Raw genomic sequence first — 16,759 nt, 5'->3', positions numbered from 1 at the left:
CCTGGGATTGAGTCCCAAGTCGGGCTTAGGAGTCTGCTTGTCCCTCTCCCTCTGCCCTTCCCCCATTTGTGCTCTCCTTTTCTATCTCCCTCAAGTAAATACTTAAAATCTTAAAAAAAAAAAAAAAAAAAAAAAGCAAAAGTAATTCCAAGTTGTGCTGTTTGAATGAACAGTATGGTGATGAACTTGCATGAGGAGTCCTTCTGTGAAGTAAAATTTGAAGTTCTTAAATGGAAAGACTCCTGTGAAGTGAACTTTAAACTTCTTAAAATGTTCACTCGAATTTTATTCTCTTTTGAGTGAAGGGTCCATTTTGGAAGCTCAAGATGTAAGTATTCTTTGCTCTGTACTTCTTATAGTAGCCGAAAGCAAGATGCTACTGATCTCAATCATATCAGTAGGAACTAAAAATCAAGATTACTCTCCAGATCATCTGAGTTAAGGCATCATCCTACCTTGGCTGGTGCGCTTATCTCCCTCTTTCCTTTGCACAGTTTATGTTCCCCTTTTCAGTCTTATTTTTAACACTCTTGCCCTTTGAGTGTTTTTATTGACATCTGGCCACAAACCCTTTTAGGAAGCAGGCAGTTATAAATCACCTACAGAGAAATCAATAAAAACCAGTTCAATCCACAGTAATACTGATTTGCCCCCAGATAACCAAGACCCTTCAGGCTCAGCAGTTATACTCATGGGGGTAGGGTGAAGGATAAGGGGGTATATATTCTGAGAGAGGCAATGAGCTGCCAGCTCCCAGAGGCTCAAGAAAGGGATGGACTTGGCTTCTATCCACACACTTCTCATCCAGCCTCAGGGGAAAGCTCTGTGTTTCCATTTCATCCAGCTCAGATTTTTCCAACCACATCAGTGGCATTTTCTTATCTCCTGAGGATCTGCTTCAGAGCTAAAGTATCTTCTTCGAGCCTCAAGAAAGGGCAGAAGGAATGAATTGTTGTATTTTCAGGGGGGTGGGGGAAGTTGGGAGAGTGTGTTACTGTAACACAGAGGCATGGAGGAAGAAAGAAGCTCCATCAAGCTGTCTGTTGTCAGCCCACTGCTTTTCATCAGTACAAGTTGGGGAGGCCACCCCTCCAGCCAGAACTCCAGAGAGTCAAAAGTCTGAAAGTCATTGTACAGAAGCTGAAAGCTAGGTCCAGAGATAGGCATGACTGGCCCAAGGTCACAGAGTGGTTTCATAACCAGCTTACAAAGAAATAGCCCCATTGCTTTGAAATCCTAGTTCTCCTCCAAAAGGAGCTGTGCTCAGAAAATGAAAATTCATTTGTCAAAACAAAACAAACAAACAAACAAAAAGTAAATCTGCATAGAAAAGATATCCATAAGTTTATTTATTAAAAATGAGTACGGGGCGCCTGGGTGGCTCAGTGGATTAAGCCGCTGCCTTCGGCTCAGGTCATGATCTCAGGGTCCTGGGATCGAGTCCCACATCGGGCTCTCTGCTCAGCGGGGAGCCTGCTTCCCTTCCTCTCTCTCTCTGCCTGCCTCTCTGTCTACTTGTGATCTCTCTCTGTCAAATAAATAAATAAAAATCTTAAAAAAAAAATGAGTACATCAAATTGCCCACTGTAAGGACCATGAGGGTCATCAGACCATTTGGACCAAACCAATTATGCCCTCTTGGAAAATGGGACTATACTAAAACCTTCAGAAGAGAATTTCCTAAAAGGGGGTTTCCTCTCCTCTCCGTCAGTGAAAATATTCCAACAGTAAGGCCCAGGGTACTGGGGTCAGGTAGTAGGAGCCAGTGAGACTGTTCATAGTACGCTGAGTGCAGGGCCTCCTTGAATCAGGAACACAGAACCAGGGCTGCAGTGAAAATCTCACAACCCATGAAAGCCTGATTTTACTTCCCAGTAGTACCTTGTTTCTCCAAGTTGGATATCTCTATTAACTCAGTCCTGGTCCTGCAGGGAGTCTTCCCCCTTTCCCTTCAGGGGCTTTTCTGGAGATGTGTGCCTTTCAGCTGGGTTAAGGAATTATAAACACTAATTATGTTTCAAGTTCCAGGGATACAAAGATGAGAAAGATTGGGTTTTAAAGGATAAGTAAGAATCACCCATGAAAACTACTGAGTTGCTATCAGTCAAGTGGGAAAGACCAACCTGCAAACAAATAATTGCTATTACGTGACAGCAGGGTTGGCAAACCTTTTCCTGTAAAAAGCCAAATAGTAAGTATTTTAGGCTTTATGAGTCAGATAGAGTCTGTCTCAACTACTCAACGCAGCCCTTGTAATGCAAAAACGGCTATAGGCAATACATAAATGGACGACTGTGGCTATGTTCCAGTAAAACTTTCTTTATATAAAAACAGTCATTTGGTCATATTTGGTTCACAGACCGTAGTTTGCTGAACCCTGTGTTAGAGAAATGTCACGACAATATCCAAAACAAATAATAATAACAACAGTGATAATAATAAAAGCTACCATTTTGATAGCTAACTCTGCTAGAGACCCTACACCAGGCAATGTCTCTACAATTCACATATATTGGCCTGTTTATTTTTCATAACAACTTGTGAGGACACTGAGATTCAACAGCCAAATCACAGAGTTAGGAAGTGACAAACACAAGGTAAAACCCGATCTTGTTTGGCTCTACAGTCTATGTTCAAATAAACCACTTACAACTCTGAAAAGAAATGGGCAGAAGGAGTTCATCTGGGGAGGAGCCTGAGGATCCTACAGGAAGATCCCTCATCCTACAGGTGAGGACAGTCTTCCTCGGAGGCAGGTGGGAGAGAAAGGTCTTTGAGGCAGAGAGTGGTATGGAGGTTTGAAAGTACATGGAACATTTGGAAACAGGATCATTAGGTGATGCTGGGGTGTGGGATACCTTGGTGATTGTGGCTAGAGAAGAAACAGGATTGTAGCTCAGAGCAGGAAATCTGGCATATGTGCCAGAGAACCTGGACTTTATCTAGGGACCAGAGATTTGCCAGCTCTAGTCTTCTAGACCGGCTGTATCGCACTTCCATGAGGGACTGTCAGCCATACAGATCCTGGGCCCTGTCCCCAGATATTTTGATCCAGTAGATCTGGGATGGAACCAGGAGAATGCATTTTATCAAACACCTCAGATGATTCTAGTAAGCATTCTTGGATTTAGGAATCCAAGTGCAGGAAGAGCCAGTAAAATGTTTTAATCAAGGGAGAAATATAACCAAAGTTGCTTTAAAAAGGTCATTTCTACTTGAAAGATTATTTGTTAGGAGAATGATCAGTCTTGGAGGTCCATTTCTGGTTAGTTATCAGCTTCTCTCATCTGAAAGTGCAGACGAGAAATTTCCAGAAGTTTCTGCATTTCCACAGGCTTTTAAAGAATGACTCAGCTTAAACCCTGGGTTGAACTCTATGCTGTTGACCAAACAGTTAATTTAAGGAGAAATAGTATATAAACAACAAACTGCAATTTAGTAGAATATATGTGAATCTGATGTTAAGGAAAATACCTTCTCCATGATGAATCAGTTGGTGAATCCTTAGCCAGAAAAATGTCGTCTGGTCCTCTGGTCCTGTGTCAAAGTTTCTTCTGTGGCGGTGGTGGTTGACAACAGTGCTGCAGGGTTCTGTGTTGCCCTCAAAGCCTCAGCATGGTGTGATGAGCAGAACCTGGGCTTAGAGTCAGACTACCCTGAACTCAAATCCTGTTGAAAGTGCTTAGTAATTATGATGCCTGGAGCAAATTATCCTTTCTGAGCTTCAGTTTTCTCACCTGTATAATGAGAATAATAATTTCATGCAGGGTATTGTCATGACAGAATTAGATGAAGCATATAAAGAGTCGGATAGAGAACCTGGCATAATAAATATTGGTTCTCTTCTGATGATGCCTCAAAATTGTTACTAATACTCAAAATTGATGCATTTCCCATCTTTCCATAGTGGAAAGATGACAACTCCCTGGAGAGAAATCCTCTGTGGTTACTTCCTGTCTCATATTATCAAGTAGCCACTGTTACACAAGCCTGTTTATGAGGAACACACTGAAATTCATGTGCCTCAGGCCACCAGAGTTTGCTGTTGAGAGCCATTCCCAAGCTCCTGCCTTCCTCTTCCTCACCACCATTTTGCAACACTGTTTATCATAGCCTGTTCTCAAGTGGTGCCTGAAGACCCAAATCCTGTGGCTATCTGCATAGATTTGGTTGCTAAGGGAACTGGTCCACTTTACTTTGGCATGCGGCTTCTTGTGGCCACAGCCTCCGTCCAAGTTCTGAGTTGACCAAACTACAAATGCATTTCAGTTCAGATTCCCCTGATGACCCTGGCCAAGATCCACAACTCTTCCCATTCCCTCCACTGGTTTCAGTGTGCAAGGTATAATCTTCTTGGTCCTGCAAACTGGAATCCTCACTCCAAAGTGTGGCGCTGGGGTTCCAGGCAGCAAACCTGTTCACAAAGCCCCCCATTGGTCTGGGGTCTGATTTCCCAGGGAACAGTTAGCAGTCAGATCCCATCCCATCCAATGCTGAGCTGAGGAATAGATGGAGTGAGCTCCTGGTAGTCATCTGGAAGGAAGCAACAATGTTGGAAAATCATTTGAAGGTTGGAGTTGAACTCAATTAACATGTCTTTATATTCACCAGGTATCTTTTAGGCAGTAACAAGGAGGTTGGTCAAAGCTAGTTCCTCATTTGGAACCTGAGTAGATGTTTAAATGTATACATGTATAGTGGAAGGTAGGGTGGTAGGCAGGCATTGGAGGGGTGGGAAATTCAGAGGTTTGGGTTGGGGTTTCAGGGAGGACACTGATTCCATCAATATGGGCTGGGAATGCAGAAGGAGAATCAGGTTCTGAGAAAGGCACAGGGTGATACATTTAGTTAGGGAATAACTTAGGGCAAGCTCATTTGCTCTAGATCTGAGTATTCCAGCTCAGACTCTCATGTTGGCAGCAGAGCAGCAAGGTGAGAGAAGCCTCTGGTGTCCAGAAAGTCCCTGTACAGCCGCTTTACAAAGGCTAAGCTTTGTACCAGTAGGAATTCTTTATTGCAAGTGTCAAAAAAGCCAACACAAACCAGCTTAAGCAAAAAGGGATATTTGTTGGTTCTTGAAACATAAAAGGCCAGGGATTATCAGGCATAGCTTGATCAAGGCATCAGATGACAGCCTCAGGGCCTAGTTTCTAGCTCCTTGCTATCTTCTCTTTCACATTGATTTCATTCTTAGACAATAAGGATTCTGTTTTCACCATCTTACGTTTAAGATCTCAGTTAAGACTCTCTTTCCCATGGAGATTCCTCAAGAAATTAAAAATAGAACTCCCCTATGACCCTGCAATTGCACTCCTGGGTATTTACCCCAAAGATACAGATGTAGTGAAAAGAAGGGCCATCTGTACCCCAATGTTTATAGCAGCAATGGCCATGGTCGCCAAACTGTGGAAAGAACCAAGATGCCCTTTAACGGACGAATGGATAAGGAAGATATGGTCCATATACACTATGGAGTATTATGCCTCCATCAGAAAGGATGAATACCCAACTTTTGTATCAACATGGATGGGACTGGAAGAGATTATGCTGAATGAAATAAGTCAAGCAGAGAGAGTCAATTATCATATGGTTTTACTTATTTGTGGAGCATAACAAATAGCATGGAGAACATGGGGAGTTAGAGAGGAGAAGGGATTTGGGGGAAATTGGAAGGGGAGGTAAACCATGAGAGACTATGGACTCTGAAAAACAATCTGAGGGGTTTGAAGTGGCGGGGAGGGGTGGGAGGTTGGGGGAACCAGGTGGTGGGTATTAGAGAGGGCACAGATTGCATGGAGCACTGGTTGTGGTGCAAAAATAATGAATACTGTTATGCTGGAAAAAAAATAAAAAGACTCTCTTTCCCAGCAAAATCACATTGTGTCTCATTGGCTCTGGGTAGGTCACATGCTCACCAATCACTGTAACTGGGGGGATGTGATGCAAAGATGTTCAAAGGCAGCCTCCAGCCTTGGGGGTCACCAGTTAGACCCCCTCACCTCTGATTGATGATTGCTCTCCATAGGCAACATGGACCCCAAACTCATAGGGTAGAAAGTAGGGCTCAGGCTGGCAAATTAGCCCAACCCACTACTGTGGATATGGGAAGACTGAGGCCTAAGTGGTAAAGGAACCCACTGTGACACAGGTGGATGGCTTCACAGTTTGCTCTTCCCTCCCCCAGAAGACCTCTGTCACTGAACCTCTGTAATCCTTCCTCTGGCCTCCTGAAGCACATATTAGGCCATGCTGTGCCCTGATGCCCAGCACCAGGGTTTGGGCCTCTTTCCACAGCTTCTGAGAGCTGGGATTCAGAAAGTAAATAGGGGGCAAGGAATTGAGCCGGGGCACTCCATCCCAGCAGGGAAGAGCTATCTCTTCTATTTGTTTTAGCTGATGCAGCTTTTTCCTATGGACTCCAGGGGATGCTGGGAGAAAGACTTTCCATTCTGTGCCTCAGCCACAGTCCTTGCTGTCCCTGAGGTAGGGCTGTGATCTGGAACAATCAAGATCCTCCATAAGGAGAGTTCTCCCAATATTTCTCATTCTGTCTCTACTGGGGTTGGAGGAGAACAAGAATGGTTTCTCACTCAAGCAGGGTCAAGGACACCATTTTGGGTATAGGAAACTTGGGTTTTAGTACTGACCCTGTTTCCTGACTGTGTGATCTAGAGCAAATCATTTTATCTCTCTGAGGTTTGGTTCACCTCATCTGTAAAATGGAGATATACCTACTTCACAGAATGGAGAGGGTTTAAGAGCTAATTATATATTGTGCTTGGAGTGTGGTAGGCCATATGAAAAGTGAGGTTTGATTTGTAGAGTCTTTGCTTTCAAAGGAGGGATTCACCAGACACTGAACAATTGCTCTGGACCTATGCTATGTTTCCACAGCTTGGGGCACAAAAGAAAGCTTTGTGTCATCAGACTTGGCAGAGGCAATTAATGTAGAGGAAACAGAGACCACTGTGTGGCAGATAGGGGGTAACTGCATCATGCTGTCATAGACCAGAGAGCACACAGTATCCTGGAGAGATCAGGGAAGGCTTCCTGGAAAGGCAGCCTGAAGGACTCAGGTCCTCAGAGCCCAAGACCTAGCCTAATACCTGACACTAAGGAGATACCCACTAAGCATTTGTGGAATGAATCAATGAGTTAGGCAGGCACTATGAAAGCCATCTTTTTCTTTGGATTTTCTGAAACCAGTTCCCACATTCAGAGTTCTATGGTCACTTCCCAGAACAAAGCTGGGAAGGGAGGGGGAGAAGAGGAAAGAGGGAAGGAGGGACTGACAGAGAGAGGACTGGTATACTGGGATAGTTATTTATCTATTTATTTAGTCATTCATTCATTCATTCATGTTGGGGTTAATGGTCTTGTTGAGTTAAGAAAGAAGTTTTATTTTTAGGGACGCCTGGGTGGCTCAGTTGGTTGGACGACTGCCTTCGGCTCAGGTCATGATCCCGAGTCCCGGGATCGAGTCCCACATCAGGCTCCCAGCTCCATGGAAAGTCTGCTTCTCCCTCTGACCTTCTCCTTGCTCATGCTCTCTCTCACTGTCTCTCTCTCTAGTAAATAAATAAAATCTTAAAAAAAAAAAAAGAATTCAGTATTTTAAAAAAAAAAAAAAGAAAGAAAGATGTTTTATTTTTATTTGGAACAGTTTCCAAGGTAACAGGGTTCTGATCCTGGTTTTTTCAGACAGGCTGCTCCTGGGTAGTCCTTGAAACATCTCATGTCTTAGACAAAACACCACTTGTCTCTCTCCATCCTTGTCCTCATCCTGAGGAATGAATGTCTTCAGACACAGAAGCCAGAAGCTCCAAGGAAAAGGTTGTTAGCTGAGATCTGTCCCCACTTTTGGCTTCTGAGAGTCCACATGTGCAGTGTGGGCAGGACTAGCTGTTGCCACGGTCCCATCAAACTGGCCCAATTCCTCTGGCCTTCTCCCTGAAATGAAACCACAGTTCGCAGAGATTCCGGGTTCTGGATTCCCAGAACCCCCAACATCAGCATCTGTCCCCTCATCAGAGCAGGAGTTAGGCCACGTGTCCAGGTTTGGCTTCGAGACTATGACCATTTTGCCAACCCTCATGGCTCAACTCTTTTGCAGGGGGAACTAGTTTCAGGAACAGCAGGGCAGCAGACACTAGGGTAATGGCATATTTGAGCGCATACAACTGGCAGCAATTTGGGGACCGCATTAGCCATTTTTCGAAGTGGAGCTGGAAGAGCCAGTGGGGTCGCTCTGTGGCTTCCTGCAGGATTTAAGTGAAAGCCGCAAGTCCCATTGATAAGAAAATCCTAAAAGTGGCTTTGCAAAGTACTCCCAGATGGTCAAACAGAGGCATGTAAGTGGCAGAGGAAGAGGCCCTGCTCTCTGTGAGGTTTCAGTTGGTAGAATCCTAAGGGGAAAATTTGCACACCTGTGTGTCAGAGAAGACAGGAAACCCACTTACATCATCAAGAGAGAAAATGGAGCTGTTAACCTGGGTAAGCTCAGTAGGAACAGTGCAGGTAAGGCTGTCTACCTACAGATGTAGCCGCCTGGGTGATGTATGCTCAGATCACATAAATAAGAGGAAAATGGGGCCTTGTCTTCCTCACTTCTCACATGAGGAACTCCAAGGCCATGATGGGGCCACAAGCAAAATCAGCCCTGGAGGGGCCATTTGACTTCCCAAGGGTTCCTAAAAACCAGGGTTTGGACTCTTAACAACTCTGTATCAGTCTGTGACATATTTCCTTCTACTGTCTCACCTACTCATTTATTTATTCATCTATTCAAGAAATCCTGGAAGATGAATTATATGCTGCCCACTGTTTAGAACATGATTCTTCATGAAGTGTGTCTGAGAAGGGGGAAGATAGGTAGGAGGTGGAGGGGATAGTGTACCCAATGCAGGCAGCGGGGCGGACCCTCGTCAGAGTTCACTGGGGGACAATTCATGCTTCTGTACCCTGAAGTTCAGTTAATAGTTAATAGATACTTGCCATACGCTATAGGGGGACTGGGTAGCAGGAAGGTTGAGAACCGCCTGTGCAGTAAATAGATAATTACAAGACAAGAAAAAGAGCCATAAGGCAAGGGAGAACATGTGCCTATTGGAAGTCCAGAAGAGTGGCATCAGAAGATGGAGTCTAGGAGGCTTTGTGGCAAAAGTGACATTTGAACAGAGTATTAAAGGATGAACAAGAGTTGGCCAGGGAATTCCCAGATTGGAGAGTCCACAAGAAGGTTCAGAGCCTCAACTAGCACATACTGAAACAAGGACTATTAATGCCTAAGTAGTCCATGATCAGGCATAAACTGTCCTAAGTAATTTTTCAGAACACCTTCAACAATCCTTCATTTATTATGCAAGTAAGTCATGCTCATTGTGGGAAAATAATGAAAAAAAACCCACAGATACAAATATTTAAAAGGTGTTAAATTGATTTTAATCATAATTCCTTTTGAAGATGACCACTTTTAACAATTGGGTTTTAACCTTCCAGACTTCTTTCCCTAATATGTAGCCATAATCTATCTATATCTATTTCACATAAAAATATTTATAATTTTGAAATGAAAGTACAATCATACTACCTATTTTTCCCCTCGATCAATATATTGTGAACAAAAATGATTATGTCTAAAGTGTCAAACTACGCATTTTAACCATCTTGGATAGAACTGTTCTGAAATGGAACTTGCTCTCCTGTCTTTTCCAGGGAGCCAACATCAGAGCTTAGCTTCATTCATGCCTGCTAGCTTCCGGCTGGGCTATAAGCTGGGGCTGAACTCAGCTGACAAGGAAGGCGTCAGAAAGTGTATGCCAGGCTGAGAGCTTATATCTTCTCTTCAGAATGCAGCTGCTTCCTTCCTGTAGTCAGTTGTCCCTTCTCACTGCTTTTAAGGGCTGGGCAGAAAACCGAGCCTTTCAAGTGCATGGGAAGGAGTACACCTACGTTGTAAGCCCTGTGTGACATGAAGCAAAGTGACTTTTGTTAATCGATATTCTCTTTCTCAGAGGCGAGTGAAAGAACATTTCCTAAGTACTATGTGCTGGACACATGCTTTATTTTATTTAAGTCTCCTAACAATCCTTTGAGAGAAGTATCTTAGCTCCATCTTCCAAATGATAGCCTGATCCCAGAGAACATTCATTGCTTTGTCAAGGATCACGGAGCTGTAAGGGCCAGAGCTATCCTGGAACCTGGTCTATTTCACTTCCAAACCCCTCCTGTTTTCACTGTACCATAGCTCTTGCTTGCTACCAAATGTTGTGCTGAGTTTGAATTGATGACATTGTCAGAGGCATGTCCACTGGACTGGCGGGGTGCTTCTGTGTGGAAAGGCCTTGGCCTCCCACATAATTTTTCATGACCTCAGAACTGAATAGTAACTGCTCTCATTAGATGGCACCAGTATTCCCTGGCCTACCACACTCCATCTTCCTTAAGAAGGGGCAGGACAGTCCAACTTATATGTTGGAGGGGCTTCTCTGGCATCATGTAGAGTGTGGTTGGAAAGGGCCAGACCAGAGGGAAAGAGAAAAAGAAGGTTTTTGCGGTGACACAGTTCATCCAGATCCATGGCAGGGATGGTGGCCAGGGGAAGGAGAGAAGCAATCAAAGACATGTCTGAACTAAGACTGACAGGACTCGGAGTCCAGCTGATTGTAGGGTGATGGAGAGGGGGTAGTTATGATGACTTCTGGGTTTTAAGTCTGAGTACCATTCACTAGGGTACAGGAAGAGTGGGCTTGGGAGAAGGCAGGGTTGGGGAGGGAAAGAAATGATAGGACTTGTTCAGGACATGGTACACCTAAGCAGCATTGTGCAAAGGTAACTGGCCATCAGATCTCTGTAATTCTGCTATCATGGGGTGATATTAAGGTCATCTGCATTCCTTCTGCACCCTGGCAGGGGCGAGGAGCTGAGCCCAGAACAGAGAGGCTCATTGGTGAGCTAGTAAATGTTTAAGACAAAAGCCTTGACATGGAGCATTTGCTGATCTGCTGATTTCTGTGACACCATGACGAAGTTCAGCTACTAACTCCACATTCACTGAATGTGAAGTTGGAAAGCAATGCACAGTAGCACATCATTATATAGAGTTTCCCTCCACAGATAAAAGAAAACTAAATAATCTCAAGAGATGATTTAACAATAAGATGTAGCAAAATAATTAGGATCATTGTGGGTGTTTATTTCATTTTTAGTGTCATTTAATTGTAACTTAATTCTTAATTAGCAATAATCACGCCTTGGATAAACCTCATTGACTACAATACTTCCACAGCACAAAGCTATAATTCAATTTTTAGTGATGTCTGTGTTTAACAACCAGCTCACAAAATTCTTAACAATTAGTACACCACTGGAGAAGCTCCAAGAAAGGACAAGTTGGAAGAGCTATAAATCTACCTCCTTGTCACACAGGCTGAGGGACTACCCCGGGTCACACATCTGGGAAGGCAGATTCAGACCCAGGACCTAGGAGGAGGCTCTTGGTCTTCTATGCTTCCTGATGGCCCCTCAGTGCCCTGGTCAGTCACACAGACCCAGGGAAAAACCGTGTGGTCCTTGACCCTAGGGTGATGATTCATGTCACCCTGGAGTGAGTGACTCAGGGAAGAGGCTGCTGGGCTGCCTGGAACAAAGAGAACTGGGCAAGATTTATTTCTGCTGGGAGCTAAATGGGAGGCTCAGATACTTTTTTGCTGTTTCCAGTGCCTTTGAACTGCCTCCGATTGAGCAATTGCACATATTTCCAAGAAGAGAAAATTTTTTCAAGTGGACTTATTTTTAAAAAAGAATTGCTGAAGTGAACAAGCTGGGGAGGAAACCTGGGGAAATGTTTTGGCTGACTTCCTGTCATGGCTGGGGGTTGGGCTCGGCTGGAGTGAGATCCGGCCCTGGCTTGGCCATTTTTCAGGGTACCTAGAACCCGATCCCAGGAATTTGAGGGTTTCACCAACCCACTTCCTCCAAAATGGTACCCAAGGTCCAAGGAGCTTCCTGAGTGCCAGGGAGTTAGGTTGAGAAAGGTGCGCTTGTACCTGACATCATTTGTCCTGGCCTACTTGACAAGATATCCACCATGCTTTCTGTGAGTCGTTGGTCAGTAGATGACCCCCAAATCAGCCTTCTCAAGGCACCTTCAAGTCTGGCAACTTTGCTCCTGGCTACATAGAAATGAGTGTGCCATGTGCCCCCCTGCCCACACACACCCATCCCCTGGGATGAGAAGAGTCTTGTGAGGCTGTCCGAAGGCCTTGTCTATCAAGTCATTCCAAACAACCATTACTTCTCTTTGGGGTCTTTTCCTCAGGGTTCTGTCTGGGAAACGGGACCCAAGACCTCTCTGCTCTTAGAGTTTGGGACTTTCCCCCCATTTCTCCAGGGAAGCAGGGCAAAGGCTCTTTTCTAGTACCTCACCAGAGTCCATATTTTCATTGCTTTTACATGGCCTCTCCTGTCTGCTCCTTGCCCCATAATCTTTTACTAGTCCTGGGGATGAGGGGACAACTATGCTTACTTAGGGTGCTTTCCCCAAATCTCTTTTCTGAATCCTGAGCCTTCTTCATTTCCCTAAGGTCTAGCCCCTCACTACATATGAGGCAGAGACAGACTCCCTTTTCCATACGTCTTGCTTCTACACCTCTCCCCGAGGCAATGAGCACAGAATGGCCTCCATGTTTGTGTGAGGGGAAAGGCAATGGGGGGAAAGGAGGTCTGAGGGGAAGGGAGGGGTCAGTTACTATTTTTGATATCTCAGGTGTCCCCTACTCCACCCCCCTGCTTAGCACATTGGCTGCCAAATTTTGCACTCTTCCTATTGGGGCTGGTTTAGCATCTCCTCCTGGACATGGTCATGACACTGGTCTGAGCAGAAGCTGGTTCACTCCGGGGCTGAAATGGGTCTGAATTGGGGGAGGAAGGTACCCCCAGCCAACAGAACCTATAAGAGATCCTCAGGCTTGGAGAGCATGGCTAGAGGGTGGAGACATCCATGGGGTGTTGGGAAGTGCTCAGGACCTGACTGCAGCCCCTGTTATCCCCCCTGGCTCCGTGGACCAGAGAGATTGTGTTGAGGGCAAGAAGTCATTGGGAAGTCCCTTCCAGCCCCTCATCTTTCCCTCTCTGTTGCATCTTTCTTCTGCCCTTCTATACTCTACCCTTGCTTCCCTGGGACTGACCACAGCACAGATCGAGGGCTGACCACAGCATAGACCTGAGATGACCACAGAACAGGTTTGAGATGACCGCAGCACAGATCAATGGCTGACCACAATGCAGACCTGCAACTGACCACAGCATAGCCCTGGGATGACCACAGCATGGACTTGGGATGACCACAGTACTTACCCCCTCTCTCTAACCCCATTGGTTGCCCAACAACAGAGTATGTTTGTACAATAAGAGTAAATGCCAGGGTGTAAAGCCCCTGATGGGTTTAATTCCAATCACGTCTAACTGCCTTTTATTTACAAGTTTGTACAGAGAAGTCCTGGCAAGGTCAGGAATATATATCCTTTACCTGCAAGAGACGAAGCTTGAGCTCTGCTATTCAGGATTAATGGCAGACTCTCTGGACCTGCTTGGATTTTGATGCCATGACTCAGAGAACTCAGCTGCCCTATTCAGAGAGGGGGAAAGGAACTCGTTGAGTACATACAATGTGCCACCATATTGCTTGTATTCTCTAAGTTAATTCTTATAACAACCCTAATAGAGAAGATGAAGAAACAGAGGCCAGGGGAGACTAATCCAGCAGGGAAGAGGCAGAAGAGAATTAGAATCCAATCTTCCAGGTTCCACAGCCCTCTTGCAGCATCCCAAGGTTAGGAAGCAGGATGGCTTTTTCCTGAGTTGAACCCTGCTTAGGCTTGCTTATGGGATCTAGGACCCAGTTCTGCAGTTAGCCAGGCCTAGGGACCCACAGAAGTGCCTATCAGCACTTTAACCTGATCTCTGATGCCCCAGATTTTCTAAGTGTGTGGGGGGACAGCCCTGGAGTGAGATCAGGAACCAGGGAGCACCCTCTCTCTCCCATGAGAGTAACCACAGGAGGAGGAAGATTGGGAGGCACTGCCAAAAGATGCCTGCTTTCACAGGATGGACACATTTGTTTATCATATACCAAAAGCAAGCCCTTCAAAATTAGAGGTAGAAAGCTGATGTCTGTAGCAAGTCCTGGGGAATAGGGGTTCTGGGACCTTCTCTGATGGCCCCTCACTCACAAGTATGGCTTTGATTAAGTCTTTGCCCCTGTCTGGATCTGTAATATGGGAGCAGGAGGCAGGATCTGCTGATCTCCAGTGGCCCTCTCCATCATCCTCTGAATTTGCAGAGGGACTGAGAGAGATGTGTGTGCACTCACCCCAAACAATTTCCTTCATCAAATTCTTCATCTAGAGATAGACCAGTGGTATTAATAGCAACCTAATCTCTTTCAAATTCTTTGTGTTGCTAAAATGAAAGCAAAAATTCAAAGCTGGAAGAACAAAAAACCTCCCTTCTGAGAATTCTGAGTCACTCCAGAAAGGTCAGTGGAGTCTGGATTAACCCGTTTTTTTTTTTTTTTTCCCCAGAAGGGCCTCTGGCTTTTCCCCGGACATCCAAAGATTAACAAAGAAAATGTGAGAGCCACTCAGTTTGTAGACTGTGCTCCTGGGTCACTGTGATTCAGAGAGCAGTATGGTTTCCTCTGGGCTGATGGCAAGGCTCTGGGAGAGGCATTCTTGGGGCCATTATAAAGGCCACTACTTGCCAAGACCACTACCCATGAGCCAGTGGCCTTGACCAGTTGGGGACTGGGGAGTCAGACAGACCTCATGGGTTTTGTGACTTTGAATAAGTCTTTAGGGCTCTTTCCTCACTTGTAAAATGGGATTAATAATGTTCATAATAATATACTGGGTCATGATCCCAGGGTCCTGGACAGAGCCTGGTGTTGGGTTCCTTGCTCAGCCAGGAGACTGCTTTTCTATCTACTCCTCTCCCTTGCTAGTGCGCTCCTTCTCTCTCCCTCTGAAATAAATAAGTACAATCTTTTTAAAAAAAAATTTTTTAAATTTATTTTCAGTGTAACAGTATTCATTGTTTTTGCACCACACCCGGTGCTCCATGCAATCCGTGCCCTCTCTAATACCCACCACCTGGTTCCCCCAACCTCCCACCCTCCGCCCCTTCAAACCCCTCAGATTGTTTTTCAGGGTCCATAGTCTCTCATGGTTCATCTCCCCTTCCAATTTCCCTCAACTCCCAACCTTTTAAAAGAAAATAGTACTTATGAGGTTTCTATAAAGGCCCTTGCTAAATCATGAGCAGTGATGGTGCTTGTAGGGACATGGGCAACCACCACAGGAAGCCAGTGTCCCTCCCACAGGCTTAGGGGTGCAGGATGGAGGTGTTCTGCCAGCTGTGGGTGGGCATGCCTATGTTTGAATGGCTACTCCATCAGAGCAGTCCTCTCCTGCCCTCCTGCACTCTCCCCACAGTCCACAGGACCCTACAGTGATTTTCCAGGGGGGCAGAGCCTGTGCAGCTGATCTAACAAGTGTAGGACTTTCTGGAGTAAAAGTTTCAAAGCCAAACAAATGGACAGTTGTATGAATGGAGAAGTCAAAGGCATGTGGGTGAATATATAGCCTGACAGATAGATGGATAGGTAAATGGGTGCATTTGTTACCCTACAGTGGGAATCCTGAAACCTCAAACTGTAGGCCCACACCTTTGCCCTCATAAGACCCCTGCCTGACAAGCTGCTGCTTCCTCTGCCCTGCCTCCCCCACCCACCCACCCACAGCTCCACTGGGAATGTACATTCCCGCTCTCTGTGGGGCAGGTTCCTCTGTTGGGTTCTACTGTACTTTAGCAGAACTCCAGGTGGAGGAGATAGAGGAGAGGAGTGGGGAGATGGGTTTGGGGTCAGACTAGCCTGCATTATATAATCCTTGACTGTGGGAGCTCATGCAAGTTACTGAACCTCTCTGATCCTTACTTCTTTAATATGTAAAATGGAAATAATAAAACCCATCTCACAGGGGTTAAGCTAGATAGCACTTGAAAGCACCTAGCATGGTATGTGACACTCAGTAGGCAAACTAGAAATATGTCATGAATGGGAGAATGAAGAAAAGTATAGTAGTTTTGCTTTCTTTCATGAGCATGGTTGGGGGCCGATAAAATATTTAAATATGGATTAGAGACGTTTGGCCTTGTCAGTTACACAAATGATTGGAGAGTTATCCCAGCAGAGGCTTAGGTAATTTGCACTAGGTACAAAGGTTACTGGACCCAGTTAAGTTGTTTCCCTCCTTTGCACCTCAGTTTTCCTTCCTATAAAATGGGCCAAACTATGTTATAAAGCACTGGCTAGGGACAGAATGAGTAGAATCCAAAAAGCTGACTGGCTCTTGACAATGACCTGTCTAACCCTTTACCCACCAGGCTAAAGAGGTAGTTAGAAGGGCCCTGAAAACAGGTTAAAGAAGGAGCAGCTCAGAGACCAAACATTACTAAATATGTTTTCCTTTTATGGGTCGGTGCTCTAGATCACCACTTCCTGCAGATTATATTCCTAACTTTGCTGTGATGGATGCAAGGTCCATGTGCCCACAAGCTCCAGCAGAACCCAGATGTCACCCTGGGGGAAGGACTCTGCTGCTACCTTGCTATTTTAAGCAGAGAGTTTATAATAATGGACGGGAGAGCAAGCAAACAGGGCAGGAGCAGCGTGGGAATGGCCTTGGCAGGCCGGGTTGCT

At 45.3% G+C, this 16,759-nt stretch overlaps 1 protein-coding gene and 1 pseudogene across 4 annotated transcripts in view; one reads left to right on the top strand and one right to left on the bottom strand.

The window, feature by feature from the left end:
* The window catches only part of IRAG1 (inositol 1,4,5-triphosphate receptor associated 1), a 142,355-nt gene that overhangs the window by 25,242 nt on the left and 100,354 nt on the right, over positions 1–16,759 (top strand). The gene's annotated exons all lie outside the window — the stretch shown is intronic.
* LOC131822834 (U4 spliceosomal RNA) lies at positions 11,134–11,296 on the bottom strand (annotated as a pseudogene).

Source organism: Mustela lutreola, chromosome 1 (assembly GCF_030435805.1).
Source record: "Mustela lutreola isolate mMusLut2 chromosome 1, mMusLut2.pri, whole genome shotgun sequence".
Lineage (NCBI taxonomy): Eukaryota > Metazoa > Chordata > Mammalia > Carnivora > Mustelidae > Mustela > Mustela lutreola.
Note: the sequence above shows the minus strand (reverse complement) of the source record. Positions and strands in the feature narration are given on the sequence as shown.